The sequence below is a fragment of the Lissotriton vulgaris genome, chromosome 7 (assembly GCF_964263255.1).
Source record: "Lissotriton vulgaris chromosome 7, aLisVul1.2, whole genome shotgun sequence".
Taxonomy (NCBI): domain Eukaryota; kingdom Metazoa; phylum Chordata; class Amphibia; order Caudata; family Salamandridae; genus Lissotriton; species Lissotriton vulgaris.
The window spans coordinates 915,772,705-915,794,722 of NC_141695.1; positions in this window are offsets into that span (position 1 = coordinate 915,772,705).

A 22,018-nucleotide genomic window follows, 5' to 3' on the forward strand; every position below is an offset into this window, starting at 1 on the left:
GGAGGGAGACAAAGGGAGAACGAGGGAGAGCACGGGATAGCGATGGAGGGAGACAGAGGCAGACAGAGGGAGAGCGAGGGAGGGAGTCAGAGGCAGATAGAGGGAGATAGAGGGAGAGCGAGGTAGGGAGCAGAAAGAGAGCGAGGGAGGGAGACAGAGCAAGGGAGGGAGACAGAGCAAGGGCGCGAGACAGCGAGGGAGGGAGACAGAGTGAGGGAGGGAACCAGAGTGCGGGAGGGAGACAGAGTGAGGGAGGGAGACCTCAGAGTGAGGGAGTGGGAAGGAGAGATAGGGAGACAGAGGGAAGGAGGGAAAGGGAAGGAGACAGAGGGAAGGAAGGAGAGGGAAGGAGAGAGAGGGAGAGGGAAATAGAGTCAGGGAGAGAGAAACAGAGTGAGGGAGAGGGAAACAGAGAGAGGGAGAGGGTAACAGGGAGAGGGAAACAGAGAGAGAGAGGGAGACAGGGAGAGAGGGAGACAGAGAGAGAGTGAGACAGTCAGAGTGAGTGCGAGCAGAGGGGGTCGGTGGCAGCTTTCTCCCACGCTCGTTTGGTGGCTAAGGTGATCCCATACACTAGCTTTTGATTCCAGATGCAATTTTAAATACTGGGAATTTTCCTGTTTTAAATGTGAAGCGGACACTTTTTTTAGTTGAAGTGTATTCCGGTTACTGCTACTGTACACGCCCTCCTTAGCACTTAGCCTTACCTGGAAGGGTCTCATGCCTGAACTCAGTGACCTGTCCTACCCGCCCTGGTCCGACACGGTAACTAGTACCGTTGCGCGGAGGGCGTGGTAGGTAGAGTCAGGCACTTCTTGTTTGGATGGTCAACGCTCTAGCTGCAGGGGAGAATCGGGTATAAATTCCACATGCCCCAGCGACCGTGCAGCGGACGCGCGGAAGGCGCAGCGAAGGAGCGCCAAAGGCAAGCCCGTCTGCTCCCCTCCGCGGCCGGACGGTGCCTGGGGCCATGACCCCTGGAGGAATACAGGTAGGCCTAACCTACTCATTGGCAGGAGCTGTTTGATCTGTGCACTGGTATTAAGTCTAAATGCAAGCATGGTATGGATTCCAATGTGGGAGGCCTAACGAAGGAGTTCAGACACTGTGGATACTCGTTCAGCCACTGGGCACGCCTTGGAGGATTTAATAGGGAGCTTAGATGCGCCCTAATTAATTGTAGATCACTTAGTAAGCATAGTATGGAAGATCGCTACTTACTGGCGGATAGCAGGTTGGATATTCTTTTTAACACTGGAACCTGGTTAGACGAGGATTCGGCCCCTGAAATACTAGAAGCTCTCCCTCCGGATTATGGGATATGCAGATTGGATAGACCCTGCGGGAGGGAGGGAGGGATTGCGGTTATCCATAAGGGTGATATTAAACGTACCATGTAGTTAGCTACTATATCTGATAGCGAAGCAGGTGCTATTTCCATTACTGTCTCTATCAACTATATAATTAAAGGCCTACTACTGTATAGACCCCCTGGAGGCAGCAGTAACTTCTCGGCTAGCCTCATAAAAAATATATTATCTACTGCTATGCGCTATGAGAAATTCTTACTCCTAGGGGATTTTAATTTGCATTTCGACAATGCCTCAAACACTCTGGCCCAAGAGGTTCGTCAGGATTTGCTAACCCTGCAATTAGTATTAAAATCTGAGTTACCCACACACCGGCTAGGACATACACTAGACCGAATCTTTTGTAACTGGGAAGCACTTAAAATTGATCCCCCAGAACCAATGGTTTGGACGGACCATTTTCTGGTGCCATTCCAAATTGAGTGTTCTACGGGAAATAACCCTGGGAAAGGGGGAGGCATCACTAAATGGCAGAGAAAATGGGCCAGGTTCCCCCCAGAAGATTTCAGCGCCAGTTTGGTGCGGGGGGGACCTCCGGAAAGACTTGGCACAGCTATTGATGGGGCCTGTTTAGCACTGGACCTTCGTATTCAGCTTGCCTTGGATAACGGCCCCCTGGTCTAGCAGGGGACCCACGCGGCGTACTAAATCCGCAGCGTGGTTTAATGCCGAATTAAAAGTGGCTAAGACGGCTTGTAAGCGTCTTGAAAGAACTTGGAGAAAGGGTTATTTGCCTGACCATGAGAGAGAGCGTATAAATCGAGCCTTAGAGGGTATCATGCCTTGATAAGGAAAACTTGTTCGGCTCATTACATTGAGTGGATTGACAAGTCAGACTGCTCCGCTAAGGAACTTTTCGTGGTCTACAAAGAGATATCCTCACTGGCCTCAATTGGAGAACAGGTGGTGGCCTCTGTGCAATCCTGAAATCAGATAACTGAATTTTTCTATAATAAGGTGCAGGATATTTACTCTACCTTCCCAAATGAGGCAAGGGCTTGTTACGGTGGTAGAGAGCCACTGGGGGAGGGACTCTTGGAAAAGGACAGCCTGAGTGCGCTTACGGTTCCTGATGAGGATCTGTTGATCAAAGTAGCGGGAGGTGTGAAATCTGGTTCTCCCAGAGATCCGGCTCTAGCTAAAATCTTAAGAGGTAACATTGAGACGTTAGCACCGTACATCAGGCATCTTCTAACACTGTCTTTTGAATCTGGCAGGGTGCCGACAACTTGGAAACAAGCTGTGGTGCTTCGACTCAAGAAAAAACCTCAGATTAGTATAACTCAATTGAGCAACCTATGGCCTATTTCTCTCCTTCCCTATTTTGCCAAAATAGCTGAAAAACTGTTCAACCAACAACTCTCGGCACATATTGAAGCTCATAGGCTCCTACATCCCACTCAGGCGGGTTTTCATGCCTGCCACTCAACGGAGTCGGCGCTACTTTTCTCCACGGAGGCCCTGCGGAAACATGTGGATGAGGGTCAGACAGACGCACTGATTCTTCTTGACCTCAGTGCCGCGTTCGACACTGTGGCGCATCACACCTACAGTGTCTGAGGAAGGGCAGAGTGGTAGAGAAGGCATGGCAATGGCTGGAATCTTTTCTCCGCGAGCGTAGCTTTTGTGTTGAGCAGGGACCCTGCAGGTCAGAGGCTTTTGACCTGAACCAAGGAGTCCCCCAGGGTTCCAGTCTCAGCCCCACCCATTCCAACCTATATGTGACACCTGTGGAATTGATCACGGAACAATATGGGGTGGAAGTGGTGACTTATGCTGATGACAAGCAACTGGTTGTGGCTCTGTCACAGCCGGCTGAGCACGCTGCCAGCAGGTTTGCGTCTTGTCTTCAAGACCTGGCTAGCTGGATGTCTGATAACTGTCTCAGATTAAATGGGGGCAAAACGGAGGTACTAATTGTAGGCAAATCTCCTTCTGTTTGGACATCTGCATGGTGGCCTCAGACTTTGGGTCCCTTACCTGTACCTAAGGATCAGGTTAAGAACCTCGGCATTTGGATCGACTCTAAAATTTCTTTTGAGTATCATACTAGACGTGTGGCCGGAACTTGCTTTGGCATTCTTCGCAGTCTGAGGAAGACGCTCAATTTGCTCCCTATGTCAGCTAGGAGGGCCCTGGTCCATGACTTGGTTACTTCCAGGCTGGACTATGGGAATGGCCTCTACCTGGGAGCGAATGCGAGGTGTCTCCAGAGACTGCAGCACATTCAGAATACTGCTTCACGCCTGGTACTAATGCTTCCAAGGAGATCTTCCTCCAAAAAGGCCCTGGAAACATTGCATTGGCTGCCGATCTGGGAGCGCATCCAGTTTAAAGCCCGCTGTATTAGCCATAGAATCATTCAGGGGAATGGCCCTTGCTTCCTGCGGAGCTTGCTTACACCGTACACGCCCACTCGGCTACTGCGGTCTCAGGGTGCTGGTTTGATGTACGTCCCCAAGACCAGTAGGGCCAGAATGGGAGGCAGATCCCTCCGCCTTTTGGCGGCTCGTAGATGGAATACCCTTCCCCTAAGACTCTGTATTGAGCCTTCGGAGGCTGTTTTCCAGAGGAAACTTAAAACTTTTCTGTTCCCAAGGATTTTGTTTTGTTGCCGGGTCGGGTAAGCTGCATTGGGGGGTTGCTGAAGCCACTGAATAGCGCGGGGACACACTGGTGAGTGTAACCAGGCGCTGTATAAACTATTATGGAATTATTATTATTATTGAGACAGAGGGTGAGAGGGAGTGAGACAGTCAGAGTGAGTGAGACAGAGGGAGAAAGGGAGTGAGACAGAGGGAGACAGAGAGACAGAGGGAGAGAGAGGGAGAGAGAGAGACTGAGAAAGAACGAGAGAGAGAGAGAGAGAGAGAGAGAGAGAGAGAGCGAGAGATGTGTGTATGCCGGTTCTGGTGGCTCAGTGGACGAAGGCGTCCGCTGCAGGGACGAGTGATGAACCTCATGGTACCAGTTTTTTTTGTTGCTCAAGCCCCGCCCCTTCCCTTACTGACCCCGCCCCCACCTGTGTGGCCCTTGGCCACAAACCACACTGTAAATGTGGCCCCCGAGAGAAAGTTTTTGAGTACCCATGCATTCATTATTAATAAAAAATATTGCAATGTTTGTTATTAAACCTTTAAATAAAGGATTGGTCTTCAAGGCAACATTAACTTTCTTTTACACTCCTCAGGACACATAAAGCAGCCATAAGACCATCCGCAAGGGGTTCCTGGAATCCACAGCAAACAGCAAAAATTTCAGCTCAGGCAATGCTTTATAACACCATAAACATTTCCAGGGGTCATGTTTAATACGCCCCAGGAAACATAGGGTTACTTTTGATAGATGATTTCTGAGGGGATGCTGCGCTTCCTGGCGTGCCCCACAACACTTTTGTAACATGTTGGTGGAGCCTCTGCTTAGACTGTGGAACCACAAAGCAGGTATCATATATAAAATAGCCCATGAAGGGCATTATGGGGCGCCCTTTGTCCGGAGAATTGTAAAGATAAATGAGCTCTGGCCACTTATTTATTCTAATTATTGGGGCATTGTTTAATTTTATTTTTGGGTGCCTTGATCCCGCCTGAACACCCACAGCTTACTACTTTGTTGGCGGCCTGCAGCCGTCCATATGTGAGGCGGCCACACTTTAAAAAATAAATAAATTGGGGGTTTCCCAGTCCCACTTGTGTCACCCAAAACTCTGTCTCTCATTGAGGTCATGGGGTAGGCTTAAGGCCCCTGTAGTCCACTGTCTGCCAATCCAGCACCCATCCTCAGGTGTTGGTGTGGAAATTGGACATAGTTCTATGTGCTCCCATGTGGCAGGAGCAACATTTCTTTCTGCTCCTGCCGTGTGGGGAAAATCCAATGTCCCTGCACATGCTCTCCTGGGTAGGGAAAAAACATGCCTCTCTCATGTTCTGAGGTTCAGGTCGCTGGGGCATGATACCTGTGTGGGGCCCCAGGGAATGTGGTTCCTGAGGCCATTTCCTGGCTTTGGGGAGTAGGCCACACACATGTTCCTTTCCAATAAGTAATTGAATATATTTGAAATTTTGCATTGGCCCCTGTGTGATGGTGCCCCATGGCCAAAGATTGGCCTGGAGATAGAAGTTGATGCCACCCACTCCCCATTTTTTTTATAAAAATGCTCCTAAAATAGGACGCCACACCTTTTTTTGCCAGCCTGCAAGAGTACAGCAGGACAGCAAAAACATATATTTTTTATTTTCGCTGCAGCATGTGGGGGTCCCTCTTTGATGCCTGCAGAAGGACTATGCGTCACCGTGTCCCTACCCAGATACATTTTGTCCTTTTTAAAAAACATTTTCAGGATAATGGACCAAGTCTCCAAGTCATGCAAAGGCTGGCGCAATATTTCTGTTCATGTTACACCCAACCAATCAGAGTGCTCCCTACAAAAAAATCCCCCCAGAAAGCTTGAATATTTCAATTTCAGCCCCACTGTCAAAATATTCACAATGTTGTAACCTTAATTGCTCCAAAACTACTGAATGGATTTACAAGAAATCACAACTGCAAGCTTTCTGGTTGAAGATGTAGCTTTCTGACAGACATGGAACGGAGCATTTTGGGATGACTTTTCCACATGCAATTCCATAGGAAATATATATTGTATATGTATGTAAGTGTATATGTATTATGTGTTTCAACTACAAGTCTTGATCACATGTGATCAAGACTTGTAGCCAAACGTGTCATACTGGCTTTACTGTTGGTGGTAAATAAATAACAGAAAGCCAAAACCCTTTCCAGAGTGCCAGTCATGTTTGATTGTATTTTGGTGACGAGTGGTTTACTCAGAGAGAAGGCACCAGTAATGCGCTGCAGCAGCAAATCAGCAGCCTTTTGGTTGAAAAATATATATATGTGTATATATATATATATATATATATATATATATATATATATATATATATATATATATATATATATATATATAGTCTCACGAGTTGTCCTGTCGCAGCGGGAGCACAAATCAGTAGGTGCCAGCGATGGGACCAGGGCAGTGTCCCAAATTCATGGAATACCAAAAAATCGCTGCACACACCTTGATACTTGTTGCAGTTTCTTTATTTCAGAACGTGACAAACACCCCTACATGTTTCGAACCGTAGTTCCTGTTCACGGTAGCTTACGTACTTAGTCCCTTCATTATTTCAATACATACAAGAACTGTATGTAGAGGAAGCAATGCGACAATTGAAAAATCCCAACAACTATACTGTACTAACCAAAAATCCAACAGAAAGGATGAAATACGAACTTGAAACTAAGTTGAACAGCTGGTATGAAAAAGGCTTAATCACTGATGCGGAAAAGAAATTTTTAATGGTCGAAAATCCAATCACCCCGACCATTTACTTTTTACCAAAAGTACACAAGACCCTCAACAAGCCTCCCGGCAGGCCAATAATTTCCAGTTGTGGTAGCCTCTACGAAAACGTATCCAGCTACGTGGATTACTTTATAGCTCCGTTAGTACCAACATTAAGCTCCTACATAAAAGACACGGGCGACTTCCTTCGAACTTTAATGGAAACAGAATGGCAGGCAGATTACTTGTTAGTGACCATCGATGTGATATCGTTGTATACATCGATAAACCACGACATTGGATTAACAGCCATCAAATACTTTCTGGATCAACAACCAATTACCCAGAGAGAACATTCGAAAATGATCATGGAAATGATCACACTATGTTTGTTCAACAACATTTTCCTTTTCAACAAAACCATCTACAAACAATGCTGTGGCACAGCAATGGGAGTTTCTTTCTCTCCAAGCTACGCCAATCTCACCATGGGTTGGTGGGAGAAGGGCGTGGCTTGGAGAGAGGAAAACGACCATCACATGGCCAAGGTGGCCCTTTGGCTACGTTTTATTGACGATCTCTTCCTTCTATGGAAGGGCACTGAAGCAGAATTCCTGACATTTTTTGACATTCTCAACCAAAACTCAGTGGGGCTGAAATTCACATATACCATCAGTGCGAAAGAAATAGTCTTCCTAGACACAAAGGTGTATATAGCAGATGGAAAAATTCAAACAACTGTCCATAGGAAAGAAACAGCGACCAATAGCATCCTCCACGACCTGAGCTTTCACCCCCAAAAACTGAAAAAGAGCATTCCGTATGGTGAGCTCCTGCGAATGAAAAGGAATTGCTCTGAGGAGAAAGAAATGGAAAAGAAATTCAAGGAAAAAAAAGAACGCTTCAAACAGAGGGGCTATAAAACCACAGATCTTAATGCATGTGAAACAAAAGCAAGATGCAAATCAAGAGAAGATACCCTCATCAACAAAAAAAGCATTGTTGCCACAGAAGAAGTTGAAGCTAAAAAGACAGATGATCAACCCAGGATGATAATGACTTTCAGCAAAGAAAGCTACAAGATACAAAAAGCCATGATGAAGTACTGGCACGTACTACGTAAAGATCCAGATATTGTAACAACCATAGGAGATCATCCCCTAATCTCCTACAGAAGGGCACCGAATCTTGCGGACCAACTAACTCAAAGTCATTTCGAAATGAAAAAACCGGAATCTTGGCTTGACATAAGGAAACAAGGATTTAATAAGTGTGCAATCTGCAAAGCATGCAAGATAGGACGTAACATCAAAAACTTAAAAGATGCGGCTGGCAAGAACTTTGTAATCAGAACCAACATTAACTGTGAATCGTCATTTGTTGTATATATGATCCAATGTTACTGTGGTAAATCTTACATTGGAAGCACGACATGTTCGATCAAAACACGCATACTCCAACACATACGAGCCATCCAGAATAGCGATTACTCCTATGCTATTGCAAAACATCTAGCAAATCATGAAAACAAAACGTGGCTAGATGTGAGATACTTTGGACTTGCAATTGTACCACAGCATGAGAGAGGAGGCAATCGCATTCAAAGACTGCGACGACTTGAATCCAAGCTAATAATGAGGTTCAAAACGAAACAGCCTGCTGGCCTCAACGGCGATGAAGAACTTTATGTTCATTTATGAGGACAATGTTACAAACTATACTGCAGAAAGCATTATAATTTTGATCAACTTCCATAATAATGTGTTCTTATGAACAACATCCTTTTTCTGCTACTTAACAGTCACGAAAACTGAGCTATTTTGGTTAACTTAGGACTGCCAATAATCAATGAAGATATGTATATGTCGTGGGTGGCTGCATACATTGGGGACGTAGGGCACTCAGCCCTTTATTGTCAAATGGAATTCAGTCCATACAGTTACGCATGATAATTAACCCTCAGGTAAAGAGAGAGTTGATTATACACGCACGTGTAATCACAAGCGTTACAAAGCGACATTGTCCCTGTAAACTGTGGACACGCTTTCCACATGCAGTAACATCAACCAACGCCCCAATGCGGCAAAAACCCACGACCCCAAAAAAAAAATCGTTTTGGCAGATATATCAACTGAAACTATATGTCCCAGCATGCCCCAGATAACTAGAGGGTGTGCTTAGAGGCTGAAATGTATTGAAATAATGAAGGGACTAAGCACGTATGCTACCGTGAACAGGAACTACGGTTCGAAACGCGTAGGGGTGTTTGTCACGTTCTGAAATAAAGAAACTGCAACAAGTATCAAGGTGTGTGCAGCGATTTTTTGGTATTCCATATATATATATATATATATATATATATATATATATATATATATATATATATATATATATATATATATATATATATATATATATATATATATATATATATTCACTGAAAAAACCATAGGTTATAGACCATATATAGTTAGGAATTCGCATTTACAAAACCTTATTTTACTCACACAAAACCATTGAAATTCCATATATAGTTAGTTGCACTAACTATATATCACGCACCCGCAATCCACTGCTGATGATGTCACATATTACATCATTCATGACATGGTCAGTGACATCACTGATGACATCACTGATGACATCTCAAATGACATCACTGATGATATCTCAAATGACATCACTGATGACATCACTGATGACATCTCATTTGACATTACTGATCACATCACTGATGATATCATTCATGTGATAATACGATGAACCTCTTCAGACTCTAATATAACCTTAGATACAATCAGTGTAAACAGACACTCACAGACTGTCACTCATCCATGGAGTTACTCACACACCTAGTCAGTCATGCAAAGAATCAATCACACCTCCATTTCCTCAACTATACAGTTATACAAACTTTACTTATTCAAACATATACTAACACATATTTACTCTCTTATACAATCCCTGATACAAGTTCACAATGATCCATACAGCCACTCACACATTCACTGGCTCTTATGCACAGTTATTTATATATGTCAACTCTCACATGTACTGTGTTTTACATATGTACTTACTTTGACATGTAGCACTGAGATATCCATTCACTCACCAATACACTCATGCACACAGTCAACCGCCCATACAGCTGTTTCCACATGCACTTTTGAAACCATACATCTAGTGAATCAACTGCTCACACATCTATGCACAGAGTCATACACCTCCCAGCCACCCACACACACACTCAGTCTCCCATACAAATACTTGGGCAACCAATCAATAACCCATATAGTTACTCATATAGCTACTTATCAACACATGCAACAGTTTACAGAACAACAGACATAATGATGCACAAATTAAGACAGTTTAGTCACTAACCCATGCACTCAGTGAGACACATTTAATCACTCACTCATACAGTCAGTCATGCACCTACTACATCCTTCATCCAGACACTTATACATCCACTCATTCTTCAATATGTAAGACATATTTTAACTTTACAGAAACATACAGTCACTGGATGTTGTCATCAGTGATGTCATCAGTGATGTCATTTGAGATGTCATCAGTGATGTCATCAGTGATGTCACTGACCATGTCATGAATGATGTAATATGTGACATCATCAGCAGTGGATTGCGGGTGCGCGATATATAGTTAGTGCAACTAACTATATATGGAATTTCAATGGTTTTGTGTGAGTAAAATAAGGTTTTGTAAATGCGAATTCCTAACTATATATGGTCTATAACCTATGGTTTTTTCAGTGAATTTTCAAGGTTTTGTAAATGCTAGTTCCTAACTATATATGGTCTATAACCTATGGTTTTTTCAGTGAATTTTCAAGGTTTTGTAAATGCTAATTCCTAACTATATATGGTCTATAGCCTATGGTTTTTTCAGTGAATATATATATATACATACATATATAAACATATATCATCTATATATCTATATAAATACAAACATAAATGCATGCATACATATACTTATATGCATACAGATGCATGTTATTTACATGAAAGTTGAAAAAACACTAATAAAAGCAAAGCTAAAAAGCCACCACATTACAAACAGAATGGCTTTAACTTAAACGAGGGCGAGATCTATTGCATTTTCAATGCTTGTTTACTTTGGTTCCATCAAGAAGGCATTCAGATGTGTCACACATTTGCCATAAATTCTGAATGTTAGCACTCTAGTTGCACATTAGATCACTGTAGTAAAGCTACTGCTCACCAGGGACGTCTGCTGCTGGTATTCAAAGTGCATGTTTCAGTCTGCATGTCAGAATTTTTTTAATGAAATAGAAGAGGATTTGAGAAGTCACTCAAAATGATCCCTAATTTTTCTTTCTGAAGCACTAATCATACTTTCTATGGCAAAATTAACCCCCTCATGTTGTTCCTTTTTAAATTGAGTGTTTTCAGACTTACCACTTCATTCCAATCAAGATGGCTTCTGGTGTGCCATACTTTTGTCATAAGTAAGACTGTTAGCGCTCTAGTTGTTCTTTAGAACACTCTGGGACATTCTGTCATTGGGCTATACTTGGGGTACATCTGGGTGATATTTGGGCTACATTTAGGCTCTTTTGTCTCTGGTGGCCATCTTGGGAGACTGTATGTCAGAATTTTTTAATGAAATTGAAGAGGGTTTGAGAAGTCACTCAAAATGTGCCCTAATTTTTCTTTCTGCAGCACTAATCATAATTCATATGGAAAAATATACCCCCTCATTTTGTTCCTTTTTAAATTAAATGTTTTAAGAGTTACCACTTTATTCCAATCAAGATGGCTTCAGGTGTGCCATACCTTTGTAATAAGTAGGACTGTTAGCGCTCTAGTTGTTCTTTAGAACACTCTGGGACATTCTGTCATTGGGCTATACTTGGGCTACATCTGGGTGATATTTGGGCTACATTTGGGCTCTTTTGTCTCTGGTGGCCATTTTGGGAGACTGCATGTCAGACTTTTTTAATGAAATAGAAGAGGATTTGAAAAGTCACTCAAAATGTGCCCTAATTTTTCTTTCTGCAGCACTAATAATACCTTCTATTGCATAATATACCCCCTCATTTTGTTCCTTTTTAAATTAAATGTTTTAAGAGTTACCACTTTATTCCCATCACGATGGCTCCAGGTGTGCTATACCTTTGTAATAAGTAGGACTGTTAGCGCTCTAGTTGTTCTTTAGAACACTCGGGACATTCTGTCATTGGGCTATACTTGGGCTACATCTGGGTGATATTTGGGCTACATTTGGGCTCTTTTGTCTCTGGTGGCCATTTTGGGAGACTGCATGTCAGAATATTTAATGAAATAGAAAAGGATTTGAGAAGTCACTCAAAATGTGCCCTAATTTTTCATTCTGCAGCACTAATCATACTTTCTATGGCAAAATATACCCCCTCATGTTGTTTCTTTTTAAATTAAATGTTTTAAGAGTTACCACTTTATTCCAATCAAGATGGCTTCAGGTGTGCCATACCTTTGTAATAAGTAGGACTGTTAGCGCTCTAGTTGTTCTTTAGAACACTCTGGGACATTCTGTCATTGGGCTATACTTGGGCTACATCTGGGTGATATTTGGGCTACATTTGGGCTCTTTTGTCTCTGGTGGCCATTTTGGGAGACTGCATGTCAGAATGTTTTAATGAAATAGAAAAGGATTTGAGAAGTCACTCAAAATGTGCCCTAATTTTTCATTCTGCAGCACTAATCATACTTTCTATGGCAAAATATACCCCCTCATGTTGTTTCTTTTTAAATTAAATGTTTTAAGAGTTACCACTTTATTCCAATCAAGATGGCTTCAGGTGTGCCATACCTTTGTAATAAGTAGGACTGTTAGCGCTCTAGTTGTTCTTTAGAACACTCTAGGAGGCTGCAGTAGAACACAAAGGAATCAACTGACAGTCTCTGTCCTTGTTGGATGTACATGTTTTACTGAGAATGTCAGACTTCATTTTCACATGACTGAGAAGATAATGTGAATTTACAGAAAATATGCTTTCAGTTTAGCTTATAGATCCCCTTCCAAACCACTGTGGGAAAATCATGAGATATTAGTTTTCTTTCAAACAATATTCATGATATCACAGCAGAAGGTTTTTTCACATGGTAAAATCACCTTAGAACCCACCACAATTCCTAAAACGAGTATGGTACCATCAACAAATGATTTATAATGTAACTAAAGTCCTAAAACCCTCTATTAACTACAATGCTTTTTAATGAGGTGCTATCATGTATATTGGTCCCAAGATGGCTGCCAACACTTCTTGGATGAAGTGCTGACAGCCAATCAGATCAGATGTGTGGTTAGGCTCCGCCCAGATATATATCTTTTTTTGAACCTAAATTACTCAAAATCCACTGGAGCACATATATTGAGACCTAGCAAAGGCACATCGGGCTAACAGTCCCTACAATTTTGCCAAGTTTCGTGCAAATCCATTCAGCCGTTCGAGCTAAAAGTGAGGCCAACCGCCCTATGGAAATTAACATGGGAAAAACACGTTTTGGGACCCCCCTTTTTTCTCGGCCCCCCCTTGATGAAACCCCCCCAAATTGTCAGGGGCTGCTCAGAAACAAAATGTTCCATTTTCCTGAAAATTTCAGCCAATTCCATCCACAAACGCCAAAGTTATTAGACATAGAATTTTCAAAAATCCCATAGAGAAAAAATCCTAACTATATATACCTACTGGCGACCGCCAGTAGGTAATATATATATATATATATATATATATATATATATATATATATATATATATATATATATATATATATATATATATATATATATAAGTTATGGGGCGATTCATAAAGTGAGGGCAGAGAAAAAGCTGGGTCAAAACCTGTTTTTCCCATTCAATTTTCCATAGGGATTTCGAACATGACTACAGCCCGAACTGACTGCTGAACGGAATTACTCCAAATTTGACAGAAAACTAGTTCTTGGTCCAGAAAGATTTCTTTTGGAAATTTGGTGCAAATCCATTCAGTAGTTTTGGAGTTATTAAAGGAAAAAGAAATATAGATATGTACGGAGGGGGATTAAACAGATGTCTTGCTGAGATCAGATTGCTTGCCAACACTTCAAACAGGAAGTGATGTCAGCCATCGTGGTATTCGATACTTAGTCCGAGTTCCAAACAAAATGCAAAAAGCAACAAACGAGGAGAAGATAACGTTAAAAAAAAAAACAATTTCTGCAAATTTACAGATGATCCGCAAATCCACAGCAATTATTTTTTAATAATAACAAGCATGGTCTCACACTTTGCTTTTTAATTGGCCCCCGGGTGTGTCAGGTCCTGGATGGAATATACTATTATAAATAAGGGGAGAGATTGTTTGGAAGCGATATATGCAGCCACGCCGGGTGCCGACCCCTTATGCACCACAACTGCCCCTTTGGAGCGTGCCTCTTCTGCGATCTGTGCTGGCCGTCCATGACCCCTCCCTATGGTGGTAAGCACGAGTCACCCAATTGGGTGACACATATAATGACGGGATCCTATTAACTTTCCAAGGCCTGCAAGAAATATATGACCTTGGTGCGGATCTCTTTCTAACCTACAATGCAAGTATGACACTCATTGAGGACGTATAGGCACCTGGACAAGTGAAGCCACCATTACACCTAGGATTGCAATGCTTTCAGACACATGGGCTGGGCAGTCGGGCGATTTTGGTTCTCTATGCATCTTTACAAGGGGGAAGCATGGTCCTATTAGCCTAGATCAAACTTAAATGGAAGGATTCTCTTGGTATGGAATTGACCTCCAAGCAATGGTCCATGGCTCTGAAGAGGGTGAAGCAAGTTTTGTATAATTTTCATTTAAAATTCACTCCGTTCAATTATGTACGTCAAGCTTTGCTCACCCTGCATCACCTCCACAAAATGTTCTCTGCTGTGTCCCTGCAATCCCAAGATGTGGCCACATGGATGCCACATTCATACACATGGTTTGGGAATGCCCCCCACAGCTGCTTTGTGGACTAAGGTGCTGAGGTTCAATTGCCAACGTACCCACTCCTTTGCCTTTTGGGAATTACACAATGCACCAAACGTACTAAGCTTTATTTGAAGTTCATTGACGTGGCTTAGATACTCTTTAAGCACCTTATTGCCATGAACTGGAAGGCCCCTAAGCCTCCAATGATCACAAACTGGTTACAGCGGACTCATAAGTGGGCCCTGGCAGAAGCAGATGTCATGACACATGAGCGTAAGGTACGTTGATGTGTTGGAGTAGCCCAGATGTGGGACCTATGTACTAAATTTGGTGTTGGCTTGAAATCACCTGCCCCCCAGATATGAACCCAATCTCGGACAGCCAGATAACTGACTAAGTTGATACATTAGGTGGCTTAACTATTCCCAAGCACATGTTTCGCAAACTCTAGAGGGGGTCCAGCGTTTCCCTGGGCAGAGGTGAATGAGGATTCCTTTTCTCTCCTTTATCCCCCAGGAGGCATTTGTTACATTCCACCTTTTATAGTATGAAATGCGTATATCATGCGCTTTCCCTTGCTTCCTCTTAGCTGCATTGAGCAGCGCCAGCCAGACAGTTTTAGGAGTTATTGATTTACTTTCCTTTTCTTTGTCTTCAATGCTTTATAGGGGTATTAAAAACTTGGCTACTTCTGTGAGAGATAAAAAGTGTGGGCTCTTATCCTGTTCTTACTCCCCCTCCTTTATAGACTCCAACACATTGTGCAATTTGAGAACACAAACTATCAAATGTCAATTTATAAAGATGTGTTTGGTGTACCACTGCATGAATATGCACATATTTGAATCCTGCAACATGTGCAAAGACATTTTGATTCAGATGCCAATAAAGAGATCTCCAAAATATAAAATAAAATAATTAAGGGGAGGGGCACACAGCCCCCTCCGCCCCAGGTCAATTACAGCTCTGAGGTTTACCACCGCATGGGGCCCAGCCCAAAATGAAAACAGGGGGGGAGGCAGCGCGGCTCCTCTCCCAGGCCAACTTAGGCCCTCGGTACCCCATCCCCCAGGGCCCTGCTGAATGATAGAATAGAGAGCGGTGCTGCGAGGCCTACTTCCCAGGTCGATTTCTGCCCCGGGAACCCCATCACCCTGCTCCCTGCCAAAGATTTTGTCCTAGGGGACCCCAAACCCCGGTGCCCAGCATGCAGGGAAAAACGAAAGGGGCTTCATGCCATCCTTCCTAAGCAATTATTGGCCATGGGGGCCACATGGGCATTGCGGCTCCCCCAAGGCCCCCAACAAACACACTGTAGATGCTCCGGGGCACCCACCAGTTAATGGCTGGGCCCTGGGGGATGGGGTCACCAGGGCCAATGGAGTGGGGCTGTATCTCCCGGGGCCGGGGCCTGGTCTTACTTTAAATGGGGAGAAGGGCACACAGCCCCTCTACCCAGGCTGATTTCTGGCCTTAGGGGAACTTTTTTGTGGGACATAGCCATTTTCTGATGGGGAAGGGGCACGCACCCCACCTCCATCCTTCATCCTTCCACCCTTTCATCCTTCCATCCATACATCTATCCTTCATCCATCCACCCTTTCATCCTTACATCTATCCTTCATCCATCTACCCTTTCATCCATCCATTCACCCATCATTCATCCACCCATCTTTTCACAAATCCACCCATCCACCATTCATCCATGCAACCTTCTATCCATCCATCCATCCATCCTTCATCCATCCACCCATCCACCCTTTCATCCATCCACTCATCATTTATCCACCCATCTTTTCACACATCCATCCATCCTTCATCCTTACATCCATCCATCCATCCTTCATCAGTCCACCCTTTCATCCATCCATCCACCCATCATTAATCCACCCACCTTTTCTGTGCCTCTCTCATGGGGGGGTCATTATCTCTCTGCGTTTTATTCCTTCTTCTTTCCCGCTCATGGGAGGGCATCTCTCTGCCTCCCTGCTGGGGGCAGGGGGAATGTTGAGGGGGCAGATAGGCTGTAACAACATCTCACCATGAAGAACAGACTCCCAGGCACATTTCTCCCCCCCCCCCCCCCCCCCCAGCTCGTGTATGTGAGCCCGGCTGAAACAGCTTTAGGGACGCACACACAGCCATGCCCGAGTACGTCACAGGTCTTTAAAAGACCTTTCACTTGTTAATGGGGCTTTGATGTTTTTACCCCATCGGTGTGAATTAGGCCTCCGCCGTTCAATCAGCCCAACGCCAGGAACTGCCGGCTCTGACAGAATCTGCAACCCCCTTCCAAGGACTCCACGACCCCCCTGGGGGTCGCACGCACAGATTGAAGACCTCTGCCCTAAGGGATGCGGTCCACAGGGCCACTAAAGGACGGGGTAGGTGAGCTTCCATTTTTAGTACAACTGAGCACTGGGGTTTGTGTCCCAGAAGTCGAAAAAGACCCGAGAAGGGGATGAGCGTTGCTCCCTTAATTGGCTCCCTTGATTGTTTCGGCCAGGCCCGGAGCCAAAATTGGCCCAGGAGGGGGGCCGTGTGCCCCCTAACCAATATATAAACAGACAGCTGGGCCACAGGTGGCCCTCCTCGAAAGTGGCCATGGGCGGGGAGCCGCGTTTGTGTCACTCCCATCATTTCATAAAATCTACTCCCCTGGGACCTGGCACACCTGGGGGACAAATTTAAAAGCAAGCACAGATCCTCTGCAAATTTGTGGCAAAAATAAAAACATTTTTGGCCCCCATCATGGTCCCTGTTGAACCCCACTACTAGGCCTTGGGAGTCAGGGTATTTCTATCCTGCTCCCTTCTTTGTTTTAACAAAACTTTTTGTGTGGAAGTGGCTGAATCTGAGTCCTAACATGGTTGCCAACGCTTCATGGTTGAAGTGTTAGCAGACAATATGATCTCACCATGAGATCTATCAGATCTGCGGACCCTCCGCGTCCCTAGATATATACATTTAGTTTTTCAATAATAACTCCAAAACTACTGAGCGAATTTAAAACGCATTACTAAAAAGGCTCTTTCTGGACCAAGAGCTAGCTTTCTACCAAATTTGGTATAATTCCGTTCAGCGGTTCAGGCTGTAGTCATGTCTAAAATCCCTTTAGGAAATTTCATGTGGAAAATGCATTTTGGAAACCCCATTTTTCTCTGACCCATTTGACGAATCACTCCAAAACTTTCCATACAGCACCTGAAGTGAGTTGCAAACTAGTTTAGAAAAATTTGTGAATGTTTGTCAAATGGCACCAAAGTTTTTAGCTAAACAAAAAACACCTTGTCTATGGAAACTAGGTCCTAACTTTACTTTCCTCTGGCTACCGCCAATAAATTATAAGTATTGTAGTTAGGACCTACTTTCCATAGGAAAAGTGTTTTTGACTTGCCTATATCTTTGGCACAGGTTGACGAATCTTCACGGAATTTACCAACAAACGTGTGCTAGTGAATCTAATTGTGCATGGAATGTTTCAGGATGATCCATCAAGCGGGGGCTGAGAAAAAAGGGGGTCAAAAAAGTGCTTTTCCATGTTAATTCTCATGGGGATTTTGAACATGCTACAGCCCGAACTTCTGGACTGAATTACACCAAATTTGACAGAAAGCTAGCTGTTGGTCCAGAAACATCCCATTTTGTTATTTGGTGTAAATCCGTTCAGTAGTTTTAAAGTTATTTAAAAAAAACACATTTGTATTTATAGGGCCATGGATCCTCTGTGGATCCGATAGTCCCCATGCTGAAATCTGATTGGCTGCCAACACTTCAAACAGGAAGTGTTGACAGCCATTTTGAGACTCGGCTTAAGCTGAGTCCCCCCAAAAAAAATTAAAATGAAAAGGGGGCAGAGTAGGAATACCCTGACCCCCTAGCCCTTGTCCTGGACCAGGGCAAAAAGGCATTTTTGTTCACCTTTTTGCAGTGAAATCGCAATAGAGTTCAGAATCCGCTACAAAAAAAATGCAGGCTCCTGCTGTATCTCAGGGTGCCCAACCCCAGGACATTGCACTTTGCTTTTGCTTGGCGGGTGAGAACAAACAAAACTTCTCCACCAGCAAGTGGGAGCTTTCCACCCGCTACCACTTGTTCAGAGTGGCGAAACAGATGAAACAACTGCTCCTGCATACAGGGAACTGAATTTTAGCAGCTCTCTGTGTGTGAGAGCAATGCTAATTCCCACAGAAAGTGGGGAGCTGGCTGGGAATGTGTGGTCCCCATCAAACCACACTTGGTACCCAGAGTGGGCTCCGGGGCACCCAGGGAGTTGGGATGGGCCCTGGGGAATGGGGTCCCAAGGGCCAAAATTGGCCAGCGAGCGGGCCATTTGGACCCCTTCCCCCATTGAATTTTGGCTGGACCCCAGGGGATGGGGTCCTCGGGGAGGGGAGTGCCCTTTAATAAGATAAATCCTAACTTCTTGGGCAGGGGTAAGGCAAGGCAAGGGTGTTTCCTTTTGTATTCTAAGTTGAAAAAAAATCTGAAATCCTTAATTGAGGTGACTGCATCATTGATCTATTGGAGCGCAATCTGATCTGGGGTGACTGTGACAAGTGGTTTCTCTCTTGTCTCTCCTGGTGAGAGCAGAGTTCATGATTCTCTGTTTTATTAACCCTGAGTATGCAAATGCCCCAAGTCATCTGCAAGAGCCACCTATTTGGCCACACCCCATTTTCCTTAGAAGTATGAAAAGGCCTTCCCTCCTTTTCCCACATTGATGGACAGCTTAACAAAAGGCCCTTGAACGTGCTTTTGACAATTTTGGGGATGCTTTAATGATGCAGAGGAATACAAGGACATCTTCACCAAACAAAGAAGCACTCAAATCATTTAGTTAAGGGGAAGTACCACTGTTGGGTGGAGATTCACCTCTCTGTAGTCTCATCGGGCCATATGTATCAAGCCTTTTGCGAATCGCAGAGGCCGAAATTTGCAGAATTTCAGCCTTTGCGAATCGCAAAAGGCCTTTTTGCATGTTTTGGTATGTATGAAATATTCGCAAAATAAGGAATAGCAAAGATTTGCGATTCCTTATTTTGCCATAGCATTTAAGGAAACACAATTTTGCGATTCCTTAAATGCTATGTATGTAGCATTTTTGGGGTGTGAATTATGGTTAAGAATTCGCAAATTACCACCAACTTGTAGTTGATGGTAACTTGCGAATTCTTCAAAAAATGCACAATTTGGCATTTTTGAAGGTGGCATGTGATGCACACACATGCCCATAGGGCATGTATGTGCGCCATATGCACACTCGTGTACATTTCAGGGGTGCAGCAGGGTGTCTTTGAGACACCCCTGCACCCTTGAAATAATTCTCAAATTGCGATTAGCAAATTGCGAATTCGCAATTTGAGAATTATTTCACAATCATTCCTATGGGCCTCCTGGCCCATAGGAATGGATTGGAAATTATTCCTTAATTGCGAATTCGCAAAATGCAAATTTGCAAATAAGGAAGATTAAGGAATCGCTAAAAAAAAGCAAATTTCTTCATACATACCATTTTGCGATTCCTAAATAGCGATTCCTTAAAAATCGCTATTTAGGAATCGCAAAAGGGTTTGTTGATACATATGGCCCATCATCTCCTCCTGACTAAGATTCATGTTATCAATGATTTTTGCATGAAGAATCTTGAGGAAAATTACATTGCCGAAATTAGATGCACACCATGTGGTCCTTTACACAGCTGTACTGTAGAATATGCAGAAGACATTTAATCAACGAGGTAGCACTTACTAATTAGCCAAATGAAAGGACTCCTGTTGGGTAGACATTTTGGGCAAAACTAAGGGCTTGTCTTGGAAAAAATGACGTTCGAATCTGTCTCTGGTTCTGATTTTACAGAAATTAAACCTCAACATGAAAGACTTACAAATACAAACATACCAGGTACTCCCGTTGAAGCTTCACTTCAGTAAAGCACGAACAAACCGAACGTCTTGGGCTTGGCAAAGGCAAATAAAGTGTATTTCATCTTGTATTTCACATTGAAAACGATATGAAATGCTTACTGGAGGTGAATTCATCTTTGATCTACTGGAGCGCAATCGGATGTGTAGTGATTTAGAAGAGTTGTTTCTTTCTTGTTGTCTCCTGGTGAGAGCAGAGTCCATGGTTCTCCCTTTTAGATACCCTGAATATGCAAATGCCCAAATTGCATAGCACTTCTCACAGACATAGACAGGGCACTACCACTCCCACTCATCTGAGACCCATACAGGCACCGACAGACCCACTCAGACACTCACACAGACACTCAAACACCCACTCAGACACTCACACAGGTGTTCACAGACCAACAAAGGCACTCACACACCCACTCATAGACCAGCACGGGCACTCACAGACCTACTCACAGAGGCACTCGCACACCTACTCAGACACACAAGCACTCACAGACCCACACAGGCACTCACAGACCCACCCCCAGACCCACACAGACACTCACATACACACAGGCACTCACTTACCCAATCATAGACCCACACAGCCACTCACACAGCTGCTCTCAAAAGTGACAGGTTACAGTTAGGATAAAAAAGTTTAAAAAACCATAGAAATTCACTGAAGAAACCAAAGGTTTCAGGGACATTATAGTTAGGCTCAGATTTCACTTGTACAAAACCAGTTAAATTCAGCAGCTATAGTTACCTGAGCTAACTATAACTTACACCCCATGCAATGCACTGCTTATAACCTCACATATTACATCACTCAAGATATGGTTAGTGACAACACTGATGACATCACAAATAACATCACTGGTGATATCTCTGATGACATCATCAACATATACCCTCACACACCCACTCACACCACCATCCAATCTCTCATACACCCACTCAGATGTGCAAATAAGCACTCACATACCCATACAACTACTCATACACCCATTCACTCAGCCATACAGCCACTGATGCACCCACTCACTCACTGATACAGCCACTCGCACACCCACTCATACAGCCACTTACACACCCACTCATATACCCATAGAGCCACTTACACATGTAGTCACTTAACCATACAGGCACTCACACATGCGCTCACTCACCCATACAGACACTGACTTGCCCAATCACACACCCATAAAACCACTCGCACACCTACTTACAAACCCATACAACTACTCACACATGCACACACACATCCACTCCTACACCTACACAAGCACTCACATCCCCACTCGACCCATAATATTTTTTATCAGATGTATATTTTAGTAATTTGCACAATGCAATGTTTAATAATAGTAAATATTATAAACATGTTTAAGATTTTAATTGAAAAAATAAAATCAACATGTCTGTGAGT